General features: G+C 39.9%; 1 protein-coding gene across 4 annotated transcripts in view; it reads right to left on the reverse strand.

Annotated features, from left to right (window-relative positions):
* CELF2 (CUGBP Elav-like family member 2) overlaps positions 1-17,098 on the reverse strand; it is a 955,758-nt gene that overhangs the window by 624,483 nt on the left and 314,177 nt on the right. The window lies entirely within an intron of this gene.

Below are 17,098 nucleotides of genomic sequence, written 5' to 3' on the forward strand. Positions count from 1 at the left end.
AGTTCAAGTGCCTAAGGTTCAGAGGGAAAGGAAATTGTATCTTGTGAGGATAAATGAACATGTCATACAGAAGGGGGTATTAGTAACGGCAGTTAAGCATGGGCTGTGTTGAGGAAATACCTACTCCAATCTGAGTGGCCTGCCGATTGCATTTTGGGAGTGATAGTAGATGATAGACCTGTTATCTTTCCATGTGTTTGGGCCCTGGCTCCTAGCAAGGCAATGCTAATTTCAAGATTAGGATCAAGATTTGCACAACCCCTTCAGAAAAAAAATATGTCGTGAATAGTTTGGAAATAAAATCATGTTATTTAGCTTTCCACACGGTAGCCTGGTGGGAGCCAACAAGATGATGTTCTGTTCCCTAGCTGTGTGAGCTCACTCGTTCTCTCTGGGTCTTCATTTCTTCACTTGTGCAATACAATTCTTAGGACTCCTCCTGATTTCTCAGGAACATCAACATAATAAAAACTTCTATTTGATTGGATGCCTGGGTGGCTCAGTGGTTGAGCTTCTGACATGGGCTGAGGGAGTGATCCCAGTGTCCTGGGATCGAGTCCCGCATCAGGCCTGCTTCTCCCTCTGCCTGTGTCTCTGCCTCTCTCTCTCTCTCTCTGTATCTTTCATGAATAAATAAATAAAATCTTTTTTATAAAAGCAACAAAAAACCCCTTCTATTTGATTAAGATTTTACTCTTCTCAAAACAACCCATATGTTATCTCTGTTGATTTCTATAACCAATCTTGCAGGGAATTTGGGCTGATGTTTTAATCTTCAATTTTGCAGGTGAGGGAAGAAGTAAACCAAGAGAAGAAGAAAAGTATATTGTCTGAGACCACGCTGCTTTCAGTGAGAGGGCCACAGTTCAAACCCATGTCTACTGCCACTAAAAACCGCCATTAAGCTGCCTCTCTTCACAGTGAGGAGTGAATAGGGTGAATATACAAATATTGTGTAATAGAGACAATGTCAAAACTCCGTGAATATAGCCCAAGTAATATTCTTGTTCAAATCTCTAGATTTTTTTATATATAACTTTTAAGGAAAAAAGAAACCATTAAAAGCGAAGAATCATAAAATGACAACAAATAAAAGTTTATTTCAGAGAAAGCAAAATAGAAATAACCGGGTCAAGCAGATATAGTAAGTGTCTCTGATACAATGCAACACTTCATCCAAAGTGCAACACTCAATCCATTTTTTTGGCCAAAAAACACTTAACACAAACTTATCAGGCCTCTAAATTGCACCTTCCACTTTATAAGAAACATAACAGATAGGAGAATAAGCTGAATGGCAACCAAGAGGAAGCAACCAGTCAAATCCGGAAGGTGGGGCACTCTGGTGGGACAACTTTCCTGGCCTCCTTAACAGATGAAGGTCACGAACTGGAGGATGGCATTGAGCAATGTAGGGAGTGGTGGGAGGGGTGGATTGAACGAGACCTGAGGAGAATCTGGGGTGCTATCCTAACTGCAGTGATGATCTCACGGATGACTACATATGGTAAAACCAAATTGTATGTTTTTAAGTATGTGCAGTTTATTGTATGTCAACTATGCTGCAATAAAACCTAAACTTTTCTGTGCCAAAAGCTAACAGTGATCTTCTAGAATATGATGGTCATTTCCTTATTTAAAATTCTTCAAGTTAAAATAAAATAAAAATTCCTCAGCACCACCAAAAAATGCCCTTAAAATAAAAGTCTAGGGGTGCCTGGGTGGCTCAGTTGGTTAAGCATCCAACTCCTGATTTTGGCTTAGGTCGTGATCTCAGGGTCACAAGATTGAGCCCTCTGTGGGGCTCTGCACTCCACTTTTTCTCTCTCAAATAAATAAACAAATCTTTTAAAAAATTTAAAAAATAAAGTCCTATGATATAAAATAAAATAAAGTCTTAATGCTATAAAATAGTATAGTTGATGGTATTGTAATCGTGTTGTGTGGTGACAGATGGTAGCCACATTTTGGAGGAACATAGCATAACACACGGACTTATCCAACTATATTACATTGGGTGTCAACTATATTTCAATTAAAAACATGTTTAAAAAACCCCCAAAAACCTGTTAAAAATATTAATGGTGGAAGTGATTCACAGAACTATAGAGATGTTCATTCTAAGTTGTGGACATCTCAGTCTCTCCCTCTAGGCTGGTGTTTTTGCCTGGCTTGTCCATTTTATCCCTTTGAACAGTAGAGAAAACTAAAGGACTGGCTGAGCTGATTTCAAGAATCTGTGCCTCTTTGGGGCATGTAAGTTGAGCAGTTAATGTAGTCAAAAGGACTAACAGAGACTCATGGGGTTAGGTTTCAGGGTAGAAAGCTAAAATGAGCGATCATTCTGAGATGCCCAGCAAAATCCCGACTGGAAAATGGTATGGGATAGGCCCCTGGAGAGCTGAAAGGCTCAATTTTATTTCAATCTGAGCTCCTTCTCATTCTGCCTCATGCACTCATCCCAAGTGTTCCAGTGGATTGGGACTAATGCATGTGCACTCACAGAGGCACCTTTGAAAAATCAAATTTGCATAAGCCCACACACTGTGGAGCGTTGAAAAGATCCATCAATAAGTATGATATTGCTCCTGCAGATAAAAATAAAAAGACTCCTTGAAATTTAGGGAACATATTCAAAAACTTCAATAATGCCTTTTAGGTTATAGGAACTATTTCAACACCAATTTAGTTGTGACTAGCTTGGCAACTACGCCCGTGGCCTCTCATGCTTAAAAACACCTCCATTTCACTGTGCCAATGCCTGAGAACACTTGCCCAAAGTCACAAATACACATGCTTTCATTTACTTGGAAGATGCATTTTGAATGCATTATTTTTTCCTAAAGCATATGCTTGTTCGATTTTCACAACATCCACCGACATAGGCAGTCACTAAAATAGAAAGCTGACCCTGGACACTTTCCCTGATTCTGTTGCATAATTCTTTTTAAGTTACCTGTTTGAGCCATAATAGCTAACTGCCATGGCCATAATGCCCATGGATTGATTCATTTATTCAAATAGCACGGTGCCGTTCAACCTGACATCTTTAAACATTTTCAAATGAAACAGGGACCCTCTGGATTGCCCAGAATGCATATTCATTTTCCTTTCTAGTCTGTGCTACTCTGTCAGGTTCCCATGTGATTTACTTTGGAGGGCCTTTGGCTTAAATGTAGGCTGAGGTGTGTGTGTGAACACGCATGTGCAAGAAGCCATCCTCAGAATAGGCTATGAGGTGAACCAGCCTCTTTCTTGGGGCCACACAACCTGTGCCCTCAGATAGGAACCTTGCCTGCTTCTGAGACAAGTCATTTTGAGGCTCTCCTTCTCTTGCCCTCTCTGCTATTCCCGTTACCACTTGAGATCTCTTTCTTGGTTTCTTCTACTTCACTCTACGGGCAGATGTGATGTGGGGTGCTGGAGGTGACACACAGGTTAGAGGCAGAGCTGTCACCAGTATGGGGCTGCCCCGGGCTGTGCAGGGTATTGACCAGTGCACTTCCTTCCCCCAACCCATGTCACCTGGGGCCACACCAAGCCCATGCAGGCTCTTCGACCTGGACCTGATTTTGACTGTTGGGGGTCTACAAATCTACTCAGTCACTGGTGCCTGGCTGAGGCTTTTCTCCCAGAATAGGGAAAGGGTAAAGTTTTCAGAGCCCTGAATAAAAAGAATGGATTTGCACTGCCAGGTTGATGAGTGTACTTGGAAACCCAGGAAATGAGCATGAAAGAGAGGAAAGCTAGATGCCCAAAAGCCTACCCAGGATGGTGACAATGCCAGTGGAAGGAACTTCTCCCCTTCACGGCCCTGGAGAAGGATGAAGGCTTCATCCTTCAGCTCGGCCTGGCAAGAGGCGTGGAGCCCCGTGATAGGTTTTAAGACTTTAGCTCCATTCCTGGACCATGAGTAGCTGGTAATCATGCGGGATAAACTTGCACAAATAATGTTTCTGGAGCTTTTTCTTTTCTTTTCCCCTAGAATTTTACAAACTTTTCTACCATATGAGCTGTCTGTGTGCCTTAACACTTAGGAATAATCTGCAAGATGTTGATATATCCAACCTTACCTCCCTGGGCAATCCTAAATCCTAGCATTTATTGATAAGTGATTTGCGAAAACAGAGCATCAGTCTCCTTTTAAAACTAATTTGCGATGCACTGAAATTGAAATTAAATAATAAAACTGTATTTTCTTTGTTATATCAGTATTATATTCATTTTTAACTACAAAGCAAGTGCTCATTAGATATCAGACTTTTAATGCCTGTTGGTAGGTTTATACATCAGGTTAGACATGGGTCTTCTGAGGGAGCCTGCTCCTATCTTCTTGAGAACAGATAATTAAAGAGATAATTCAAGATATTTGGATTCCAAGAAAAAGTAGACATTTATTTCTTGCTTATACATATGTCTATGTATATTCATAATATATTCCTGTGCATATTGTGCGTTTGTAGTGCACAGCCATTGGAAAGCCGATTTGCAGACAATTTTGCTAGTTCCACACATTTATGGGCATACGCTCTGTATTTAATTTTGATTGCCGTGGTCTTTTCCACAGGCAGGCATATTCCTTGGCCCTAGGAACAGGTTTTGACCTTTTCAGCTCTTTTATTCAGTTTGACATTAATTTTTCTTCTTTATTCTTAACAGGTTTTCATTGTACTTACTGAACAATACAGGGGCTCTGGGGGCCAGAATAAACCCGTAAAGTGCCCATGAATTTTAACCAAAGACTTCCAGCCCTACATGATTAAAAGCTTTAAATTCTCAAAGAGCAACATGATTAATCCAGTACCACAGTGCTGAGTGGCTTCACACTGGCTTCATTTGTTGGTATTGTTATTTTCCTTGGTTCTATTTGATTTGTTGGAATGATGATGATTTTCGTTTGCACAGTTAATATGAATCTCCCTCAGTAATTGCAAAAATGTCTTAACTATTTCAATATTTTTTTTGAACTACTTGTCTCTGACTTTGTGAGGCAAAGAATGCAAGCCCAAGAGATGCCTATGAAGATGGATTCACACACCTGCGGCGGCTACAGGGACGGCGGACATAAACACTCCTTTTAGTTCATTTTATGTTTAGTAGAAATGAAGGCAGATGGTATATATGGGTTTCTATTCTGGTTTGTTTCCTAACCTGGCTATTTTTAACAATTTCTAGGACCCTAAACTTTTTCTTGATGGGTCATCCCAGCGCTAAAAATTAAACAGTACCTGCAACAGCTTCTAGCCCAACTCCAAAGTGCAGAAAATCCATTTTGTGTCTTCTGTTTGACATGGCTTCAGGTACCCAAGGGTTGCTACGAGGGTCGTATGGTTGCTTAACTTTTCCTGGTTCAAACAGTCCTGTTATCCATTAATCTTTCATCACATAGCCTGTTTAATATCACATTGTGTGGGTATTTCTATATTCATTGTAAAAACTTGAGCTCCAAACTGGTTGCACCAAAAAGCATTACAATGAATATTTGAACTGAGTGGTGGTTTCACTTCCTGCCTCATCTCATTATTCCAAAAAGAGAGAACTGTAGTTGTTCCCATCATTATATCACTAAGTCTACCACTTTTGATTGCTCAAAATTTATTGTCAGCTTGTGATCTGCTAGGACTATCAAAACCGTGTCTTCTGCTTTTGTCTCCCTATCTTTTACCCCAATTTGGAATGGATTCATAATTTTTTGACTCTAAAGATGTTAATATGCATCTGTCTTCAGTGTTTTTTTTTATCCTTAACCTAATTTGCTTTGAGAGTTCAAAGTTCTTTGAGATAAAGCTCCAGAAGGCTAACTAAATGTAAATTTTCAAAGTCAGTATCTCTTTCAAAATGTCACTTATAACACAATGGATTTCTTTTGTTCTAATAGGTGAACTACTGGTAGAAAACTAAAGATGACATGCTGAACAATCTATTTGTGCTCTAATTCTATAACATGTCGCTACTACCGAGTTAGAAATATAATAATATTTCTGCATCATGCTGTGATTCATCTCTGAGGGAAAAGAGAGATAGGGCCACCGACATGTGTCTCTGATATCAGTGCTAAGTCATTTCAAACATAAAGTGGGCTTCAAGGTATTTTTGAATGGGTCAGCCAATTGAGGGTTTGCTTATCACCTTAACATGTAATTTCCTGTATCCTAACAATGGGGAATCACATGAGAAATAATGAACTTTAGGTATTTATTCCTATCCCCCCCACCGTCCCCGTGGTTCAGCTGCAGACATTGAAGTTCTGTGGGCCATAGTTATCCAACGGCACAGCTTTCAAAGCTGAAATTCATGTCATAGGACTTTGAGAATGACCAAAACTTCAAATGGAAAGATCACTTCCTCTTCATCAGTGTGTAAATACCCTACATCTTTCTTGTGTTTTTATTCTTTGGTGGGAACTGGGGATGAGCTGCAACTTTTAAGACTATTTCACTTGAACGGCCTTAAATATTAACTTGTGCTGCTTGCTATTGAACAAGTACAGAGAAAAAAACCAAAGATTAATAAACGTTGCTCAATTTCATGGTTGTTGTTCTTGGGCAAGTCCTTCCTCACAGTATTTGGAGTGTACACAGCAGCTGCAAGCTTAAAATGAAAGGTTTTTCAGCTTCACCTCTTAGCCTCTGTAATATTTCAGCTAAGCCTGCCTGAGGACTTCCTCCCTTTCTTTGATGGAAATAATAAACTACGATGAGTTTGCAATAACAGCTCTCATTCCCACCACCATCTTCTTTCTAAAAAGTGGAACAATAGCTCCTTATATTGCTGAGAACAAGACCCTCCAGAACAGTGGAGTTCAGAATGCGGAGCTGGAATGGAGCTTTCTTCACACAAAGTGCCACAAAGGTCATGGAAACACATCTTCACATTGAGTTGCCATGGATGCATTATGATGCTGTAGTGACACTCCTCTCTTTCAGCGAGTGGTGATGTGTACTCTAATTAACATGTCAGAAAGCAAAGCCACTGGGCCACAAGATCATCTGGTGCCTTAGAAGTCCCCTGTGCCCACTGATCCCTCCACACTTGATTATTCAACTGGAAAAAAGGATAATATTCATTTTTTGCCTTTCCTTTTTTATTTTTATACCTACTCTATCAATTTAGAATGAAAATATCTCTGAAGGAAAGATACCACTTGTTCCAAAACCAGGTCCAGGGAGGAGGGGTCAGTTTTTAGAGCAAAAATGAGACTTCTTAGGCACATGAATTTCACAAGTCACTTCCTTCCTCATATGCCTGCCAGGCCAGCGAGGCCTACAAATCTGTGCTATGAAGTGGTGACTGAACCACCAGGATACAGGTGTAAACAGCCATCACTGGGAGCTACGTCAGGGCTGAAAGTTCTCAGTAGGCAGGCACATCATCCCCGAAGTGCAAGGTCGCTAAGCAGAAGTTCAGGTTTGATGGCCACTATTGGCTTTTTACTTACTGAAAAATGACGCAAGTTTTCAGGTATAAACCAAGTCTGGGCAGAAAAATGTCACCTAGAGTCATCAGTTCTGGGCTACAGAGGTGAGCCTTTCAAAGTAATGTCTAAATGCCTTTCTTTGTATGGATTGTCCTGTCCTGAGCCAAGGCAGGTACCCTGTGGTGTGGAAATATTTGTATTCTAGTGACTGACTTGGTAGAATGGATGCTGTCTGAACCCTGCCCAGATGTTCTTGACCCAGTCGATGCTCCCATCCCCCCGGCTCCCATCCTTGAGCAGTCAATGTTCCCATCTCACATACCCCTCCCACCCCCCAGCTCTTATCCTTCCATAAGTATTGGCTGTTCATGGCTAACAGTTGGCTTTCTTTTCTAATAAATTACTCTTGGTCCCCACAAGAGCCATCAATCTGAAGAGATGCCTGGGAGTTTCCTCCTACATGCGAACTCCAGTGCCATGGAGATGGAGGAGTGCTATCTTCAGCCAATGACTCTGCAGTGTCCAGCTCTCCTCCTTGAAGATGAGATGCTCCAGAGCTTTCGGTGGTATAAGGGTGAAGCTGAGTTTCAGCTGAAACCACCTCTTTTCTCAACTTCTTCCCTGCCCCCTGACTGTTTCCTCCTAGAGGCACCATCTCAATATATCACCTCACAAGAATCCCTGTCTCAGCCTCTACTGCAAGGGAACATGACCCAAGGCACATGATAACTAAGTCTATTGTTGCAACACACTAACCTTCATGGGACAATTAAAATAATTTATTTCTTGTATATTCTAAAATTTATGTGTATATAATCCATCTGGTAAAATGCAGATCCATGTTTATAATGTGGACCAGTAATTCCACTCCTAGGTATTTATCCCAGAGAAACGAAAACATATGTCCACAAAAACCCTTCGACGAGAACATTCACAGCAGATTTATGCATAAAAACCAAAACCTGGAAATCCAGATGTCAATCAATATAAAAAGGGAAATGTAACCTGTGGTGTGTTCCTAAAATGGAATCCAACTTGACAACAAAAAGAATCAAGTACTGGTGTAGACAACAACCAGTTTTGAGAGGTGAATCTCAAAAACACTAATGAATGAAAGAAGCCAGACGCAAGAAAGTACATGGCATGTGATTCCATCTAAATGAAAGTCTGTAGTAGACAAGACTAATCCAGAGTGACACAAATCAGATCAGTGATTACTTTGGAAGAGAATGTGGAAGCAACTGGAAAGGGGCAGGAAGAAATTTCTGAGGTGATAGAAATGTATTTTCCTTGATTTGCATTCATCAGAACTGATTGAGGAACACACTGAAGATCTGAGCATTTCACTGTGTGTAAATTATGCCTCAATTAAAAAAAAAAGCAGATGTGAGAAATGCATCTTTTTCTGAGTTTTGCTTATTTTGATCATAAACTGTGTTGAACAGGGACTGTGGTGAAGGTAGCTCAGAGTGAATCATCAGAGTGATTGGTTACATGGCCCCCTATGCATCTGTTCTACATAGTGTTCTCCATTTGGGTTCAATTTACTTCAGGTTTCCTTTGGATGAAAAGACAGAGAGAAAGACAAGAGGCAGAAAGAGAAAGAGAAACGTAGCTGATTCTCTTGATTGCTTAAAAAAATGAATGTGATCTAAGTAAATCTTTTTGATGATGATTTATTTGCAAAAGCATAAAAAGTTTCATCACTCACTCATTTTCTCCTATCATTTGTAGTTTACCTATGGCATTGCAGGTACTGAAATAGATGCTAGGAATATAAAGATAAATAAGTCATTTTCTCAGCTTAAGAAAGTGCTGAAGGAGTTGACTGTAGCTACTGTGGTCATAGAATCCTGGATGATCCAGGATGGAACTAAGTCCTTTCCTGGGCACGGCAGATGTTGAATGGACAGGGATGGAGAAACCCATCTGGGGGTACTAGGACAAGCCTCTGAAAGGAGGTGATACTTGAAGTAAAACACCCCAGGCCTTAGTAGACCACAAGAGACAGTGCGGTCCTGCTAAAGCAGGACAAGTATGGATTTAGGCAAACATAGCTACGAGGTTTGCTCCAACACATTCTATCACTTTGGGCAATTGGGCTATCCTCCTTGAGCCTCCACCTCATTATTTCTAATTTGGGATAATAACACTTGCAGTGTTGCTACAACATCATATCTAATTGTTGTTATTTTAATATTTTATTTAAATTCAATCTGTTATATGTTTATAACACCCAGTGCTCATCCCACCAAGTGCCCTCCTTATTGCTCGTCACCCAGTTACCCCATCTTCCCACTCTCCTCCCCTTCTCCAACCCTTTGTTTGTTTCCCAGAGTTAGGAGTCTCTCATGGTTTGTCTTCCTCTCTAATTTTTCCCCACTCAGTTTCCCTTTTTTCCCTTAGAGTCCCTTTCATTATTTCTTATTAGTTATTATCTTTAATATCTGGGGAAGATGATTAAGTAACGATCATCTATTAACACTTTGCTTTATCGGATTAGCAACCCAGTCTGATAGAAGCATAAATCACTGGGGAACTTTGATTTGGGGGCCAAAGATCAAATTCCTTTCCTTGTCTTTTCCAGCTTCCCAAGGCCACCAGCTTTCCTTGGCCCATAGCTGCTTCCTTCATCTTCATAGCGGTAAAGCATCTTCAAACACCTCCCTCTCTCATCTCTGCTTTCCCTTCCAGATCTCCTACTTTCTCTCTGCTTTGTCATCATATCACCTTCTCTACCTCTGACCCTTCTGCCTCCCTTTTAAAAGATGGTCCTCATAGGACCTTTGTGATAACACGAAGGACATTCAGATGATCCAAGAAAATCTCCCCATCTCAAGATCCTTAACTCACTCATCCCTGTAAAGCACCCCCCTTAACATACAAAGTAATAAATTCCAGGTTCTGGGGATTCGATGTGGACATCTTTGTGGAGAGGATGTCATGCAGCCTCTTCTGGAATATAGGAGAGTTGTTCTGAGAACTTTTGGGGGAATCTGAGTGTCAACATTGGTGGGACTGAATGGATAAGAGGCTGCCTGGGGCCAGAGAAAGGTCATTGAGAGGGAACTTGAGCTGAGGGCATGAGGAAGCCCTTGATGACACAAGCTCAGATCTGTGCTTAGGTTACAGGATGGCTTGTACGGGTCTGGAAACTGGAGATGAGGCCATAACTTTGGAAGTCACTGCAGTGGGCCAGGCACTATATGAACTAGATATTTCCCCAGTTTCTTAATCTTGCCCAAGATAAATTCCAACCTTACCATAATGAGGGGTGAGATATAAAGAGAAGAATATGAAGAAAGAAAGAAGAATGGGAGGGAGAAATATGGGTTTCTTGTTTTCAGAGCTTTAGTAACGGGTAATCACAAAGGAAAAAAACTTTCATGGGACTTATTTTTTTTGTAATTACTGACTTTGAAATTCCTTTAAATATTACAACACTGAGGGCATTTTAGACTTGGAAACATAAATATTTTATTAAAGAGCAAACAGTTCAGCAACTAACCTGATAGGAAGAAGATCCTCTCATTATGAAAACACTGGCAAGTTATTTGTATACAGGGCATGATCGCCTTGATATGCTCCTGTTTTCTTTATGAATTGAGGGATTAGATGGGTCAAGAAAGTCTTAAAGAACAAAACCCTTATTATCAAGCTCTGGAGGTCATTTTATATTCAATAAAATAATTTGAACAGCATTTTTACAAGAGGCAAAGTAGCTTATGCTTGCTTTTTCTAATAATCAGAAGTCAAACATAAATTTTATGCATTCTTCTGGTGAACATTCATTACTTTAGGCACCTCAAACAGTAATGCGGATTGATTTATGAGCTCAACATCACCTGTAGATAAAATGCTACAAATGCTTCTCAAACCACAGAAAATGCTCCCTCTTGTCACTTGAAGATTCTAAAGTTCTCAAAAAAGACTTGGCATTTTCTCTGAGTTATCTAGGCAAGAAGTACAAAGTCCTAGACAATGTCAAGTTCTGGATAATGACCATATAGACTCTATGAGGAGCAAATTCTATTAGGCCAATTAACATGTAAAATACCTGACTTGGAAAAGAACCAAAATAAATTTATACAGAATATACTCTTATATTCAGAAATTTGTAACAATATAGGATACATTTTATAAGGTCAAATTTACTGAGTTTAAGTCTTTCTCTACTATAGAATTAAACAAAAATGCAGAAAAATAGGCCTGAAATGCTTTGACGACAAAAACATTTATTAAAATTGGCAAACAGGGTAAGATCCTGGCATCCTGTTAAATGGATACATACATAAGCGTGCTTAGTCTGTAGGAGATCTGGTCCTAGATCCAGCATGCATATAGATTTGTATTGATTTTATTAATAAAAACAAAGGATTCTCATTAGATAGCTTAAAAGATGATAGCACTTATAAAATTGCCAATATTATCTTGGCTTCCAGGTTTGGAATTTAAGATAATATCAAAAAGTGAAGATATGATCAAAAAAGAAAATGATTAAGCGGTTATTTGACAATCTGTGATGGAACATATACATCAGCACTCTCAAGGCCCCAAGCAGCAGAAGATTGGAAAAAGTAAATGAGCAAAAAAGACCATGATGATCCTAGTGGCCCATAGCAGACCACTATGTTGTTTGTTTGTTTGTTTTAAAGACTCAATATTTAGATTTTAGAAAAACATCATCAGATAGGAATTAACCATTCTCAACAGGGGAATAGTGATGATAACTTAAAGACTTAATATTTTTATGGGGCAAGTGCGGGAATACATTGCTAATTTCCTCCAAATTTTATAGTGGGATGTTAAGATTGCAACCAAAACTCATAGAGAGTTTAACTTCTCTTTGATCTTACAACTCAGTATAAGCCTAATTAATGAGAGCAGAAAGTTACTTAATAGGGCAAAGCACATTCTGATAAAATTCAGCTGATCCCTCTGGATGAATGGGCTTGTTGGTAATTATTATTATTTTTGTCTCAAAATTGCTCAAAATATTAAAAAGACATAAAGGATTTTATACTGAATATCTTGTATCCTCAACCACAGTTAAGAAATAAAATATTCTAAGTAGAGTTGGAAACCTTGTACAAATCTTCCAGAGCATATTTTCCCTTCCCATCCTCTTATCTCTCCTTAATTACTTGTGTACATATATCCTTAATATAAATGTAGTATTGTTTGGCATAATATTTAGACCTTATATAATTGGAATTATATTACATGCATCCTTTTCTTTTTCTCACTTAACATTATGTTGTGGGAATTAATCATGTTGATAACTTTGCTTCTATTTCACTTTTTCCTCGTAACTTTTTTTAAAAATAACTTTGTTGAGATATAATTAACATGCCATAAAATTTAACCACTGAAAGCATACAATTCCATTTTTTGGTAGTATATTCACGGGGTATGCAACCATCACCACAATCTAATTTTAGAACATTCTCATTCCTTCCCCCAAGCCCCTTAGCAGTTGTTCCGATCCTCACCATGAAGCCATACACAACCTGACCTACCTTTGGTCTACATAGATTTATGTTTTCTGGACATTTCTAAAATATGGACTCATACATTATTTGGCCCTTTGTGTCCAGCTTCTTTCACTTAACATAATGCTTTCAAGCTTCATGCATGCTGTCTCATGCATCAGTACTTGATTCCTTTTTATGGCTGAATAACATTTCATTGCATGGATATACCATTTCTCATTTATACATTCATCAGTTGGATGGTATCCATTTTTTTGGCTATTATGAATAATGCTGCTATAAACATTCATGTATAAACCCTTTGTGGGAAATATGTTCCTTTTTTTAAAAAAGATTTATTTATTCATGAGAGACACAGAAACAGGCAGAGACATAGACAAAGGGAGAAGTAGGCTCCCTACCAGGAGCCCGATGAGGGACTCAATCCCAGGCCCCCAGGATCACGACCTGAGCTGAAGGCAGATGCTCAACTATTAAGCTACTCAGGCGTCCCAACATATGTTTCATTTGTGTTGGGTAGATACCTAGGAGTGGAATTGTTGGGCCATTTGGTAACCCCATGTGAGACGTTTTCAAGGAATTCCCAAACCCCTTTCCAAGGTGGCTGTACTATTTTACACTCCTATCTGCAATGTATGAGGGTTTCAGTTCCTCTACAACCTTGCTGACATTTATTATTTTCTGTCTTTTTGTAGCCATGAATGTGAAGTGGTATCTTGTGGTGCTGTTTCATTTTTGAATGCTGTATAGTATTCCATTTTGTTAAAAAATATTCATTTTCCTGTTAATAGATACTAGATTGTTTCTTCTCTTTTTTTTCCTCTTACAAATAATACCATGTGTATGTTTTTACATGGACCTTTTTGTGCACCTTTAGGAATATATATTTAGGATTGGAATTTTGGGGTCATAAGTATACATACCTTAACTTTATGAAAAATTACAGTAGTTACTTTTTAAGTGAGAGAAAAATGAACAGATTTAATACTTTCACACGGTAAGATGGATCGCAGAAGTTTGGATGTGCTCGATGAAAATAATTTTGCTTTTCTTGCTAAGACGTCTTGCTCTTTGTCTATTCCCGCCCAAGCGATTGCTTTAACTGAAAGCTCACAATGCTCTCAAAAGGGGGTTTTTGTTTTGCTTTGTTTTATTTTGGTTTTCAATTTTCTTTTATTGCCTCAAATTGAGGCTTTAATAAAACACCATTAAGGGACAAGGCTGTACTTTGCATTGTTCTTTATCATTCCTTGGATTCAGTAACAGTATTTGCAGAGCGTTAAACAGTCTGAAAGTTTTCCGGCAGATTGCAATGCAACTGGAGTTCTTGGAGCTAAGCCCACGTCTACCCATACAGAATGAGTAGATTATGGTGGGGTGGATATCTTTGTTGAGCTGTCTTAGGAATTGATCTAATCGGCCACTTAAATCATTCCCCCCCGCAGAGATCGATGTGGAGGTGGCAGAAGTGAGCAGATGGACTGCCACGGTCCGGGGGAATCTGGATGTAAACTCTTCAGGCGTTGGAGTATTCCTGCGAGCAAGTGGGCACGCTCAGTTTATCTACACTGTCTGCTGGGTCTTCACAGTGCTGGGAAGCGAGCTGTCAGGACTCAGTGTTTTGGGGAACTCTGGAGAAATTGGGGTTAGGGGAACCTGCTTACTTCTTGTAGAAGTGCCAATCACTGCATCTCTCGATGCCTTGAATCTACTCTGCAAGCCCATTATTACACAGAGGTTATGTCTGTGAATTCAGGTTTTCATCCAAGATAAGCTGTGTGGCTTTTGGTGCTACTTTCCTTTGTATAGGATGTATCTATATGTAAAACATACAGCAAAAATCTTAGGGATGGTCTAGCTCCTTTTTTTTTTCCCAGAGAAAACAGCTAATAATATTGACCTGAATAAATGTAAAAGAGAAGACACATGCTACTAAGTACTTATAATTCCCAACCTCCCCAAAAGATAAATGGACCTGCTTTTTTTTTTTTTTATTCTGAGACCGTGAAGGCATGTATATTCAGAAAAGGTAGTTACCTTTTATTTATTAGGTCATTTAGAAAAACAAAAGCCTCACCATTCTTGGCTATGAAGAGGGTGTGAGTGTGTATAGGATTAACTATGAAGAGCTGTGGCTTCAGCAGGGTGAAAATATCAGGAGATAATGGTTTCTTTAGACATAGTGCCTCTTTCAAAGAGAAATGGATGGGAAATCAGTTATAGCCTAGCTGCTGAAAATCCAGGATTGAAATCTCAAGCCTTGAGAGGTTATAATATATCATAAGGAAAGGTGAGGTACATGTAACATTTCAATCCTTGGCTCTCGGGGCAGGATAGGGGAAGAGAAATGGGAAAGAGCTTGCCCATCCCACTGCCTTATTTCAATCACTGAATCAAATGGGAAGGAGTTACAGGAATGTTTCTGAGAAGACCAAATTTCAAATATGATTGTGCTAATATTTTGGGATAAATAATCATGACATTTAAGAATGTCTTCCTTCCGGCTGCTGGGTAGTATGGTCAATCATCTTGGATATTAAGAAACAAAATTACAACACCATAAAATATTTTTCAACAGGCAATAAGAGGAAATCAGAATACACACCTGGCCCATTTAAGCCACAGACCATTACTTCCAGAACGCTATATATCATCACATAGAGTAGAGAAGAAAAGCTGTAGACTGGCCTGCCTCAACACTGTTATGTATTCATTGTTGCAATTATGCTACAGCTTTGGCTCTGGGGTAAAGGTACATTTTTTTTTTTTAACTCACTCTAACCCTTCCTGCTCGGTTCCAGAAAACTAGGGAGCTAGTTCATTCATTTGATAAATATGTACAGAAGAGCATGTAGGATGGGTCAGACATTGAGTGGATTAAGGAGATGCCTAAGATGCAGACAGGTGATCCCTATGTCCAAGGACTTGATAGTCTAGTAGGAAAGGGCAGCTGTCTGACAATAATGAGGGCCGTGAAGTACCTCAGTAGGCTATGATCCATGGACAGAGAGGGAGACCGAGGAGGGCGCCCTGGTCTCTAGATTGGCTGCTGAGGGCGGCTGCAGAAGGGCTCAGAGCTGAGAGCTGGACTCAAGGTTCCCAGAGGAGTAAGTCCACATGGCCTTGGGGCCTGCAGTGCTGGGGGCAGTAGATACAAGGCAGGACCTCATCTATCATTAGGCCAGTGCAGCTGGAAGCTTCTTGAGGAGCAAAGAAATTTTCACATGAGGTTTGGGCTTAACGCATTTGGGTTTGAGCGCTGGCCTGTCACTAATCTGTGACCGAGGGAAGTGAATCAAGCTGAGGATCAGTTTTCTCTCCTATCACAATGAATTAAAAAGAAATGTCTCACCTCTTTCACAGAGCAGTGAAAAGGATCAAGTTCAACGACATTCCTGTGTTTTTCAAACTAGTATCATAGACTCATGGGATCACTGTGGACTAGTATTTTTACTCCATGGTGAGTAATCTATAACACTTTGAAATAGAAAATGAGTAGGCTTAACAACATTCAGTGAAATTTTAAAATAAAGCAAGATACTTAAAATATTTTATGCCTGCCTGCCTTTTGGAGCTGTGTCCTCATGCCCTAGGGGATCCACATCCAGGGTATCAGGAAGGAAAAATCTGAGAAGTGCTGTTTATGGAGGCACTGGGCAAAATGTAGGGCAGTGTCCAAATGGTGGTCTTAATGATCTGCCGTCATCATTTATTGGCAGGTCATCCTCACCATGCAAGAGCTACGCTTTGGCTCTAGAAACATGGGTTCGGAATTGGTGGCAAAATTTTACCCACATTTAAGTTCGCAATTACAAATAGTTCTTAATTTGTCAAAAACATGCGGAAGAGTTGAGATCGAACTGAAAGCAGCTTTTAGGTAAAGGCAGTGATGATGCGCATATCTCACAAATGGGGTGGGATCTGGGGTGGGATGCACCCACCCCCTTATTGGGGGAGCTCCAATCTGAGAGGCCAGGAGAATGAATGCCATGCAGGACAATAACTGAGGCCTGCTTCTGGCTTTGGGCCTTGCTGGCTGGGACTGGCATCCACACACCAGCTTCCTGGAGTCTCAGTTTACTCTCCTGTGTGTGTGTGTGTGTGTGTGTGTGTGTGTGTGTGTGGTGGGGAGTGTGTGTGCACTCAGACCTTTCCAGATGTTCCAGTCCTAGTCCCTTGGGGTGGGATC

Source organism: Vulpes vulpes, chromosome 2 (genome assembly GCF_048418805.1).
Source record: "Vulpes vulpes isolate BD-2025 chromosome 2, VulVul3, whole genome shotgun sequence".
Taxonomy (NCBI): Eukaryota; Metazoa; Chordata; class Mammalia; order Carnivora; family Canidae; genus Vulpes; species Vulpes vulpes.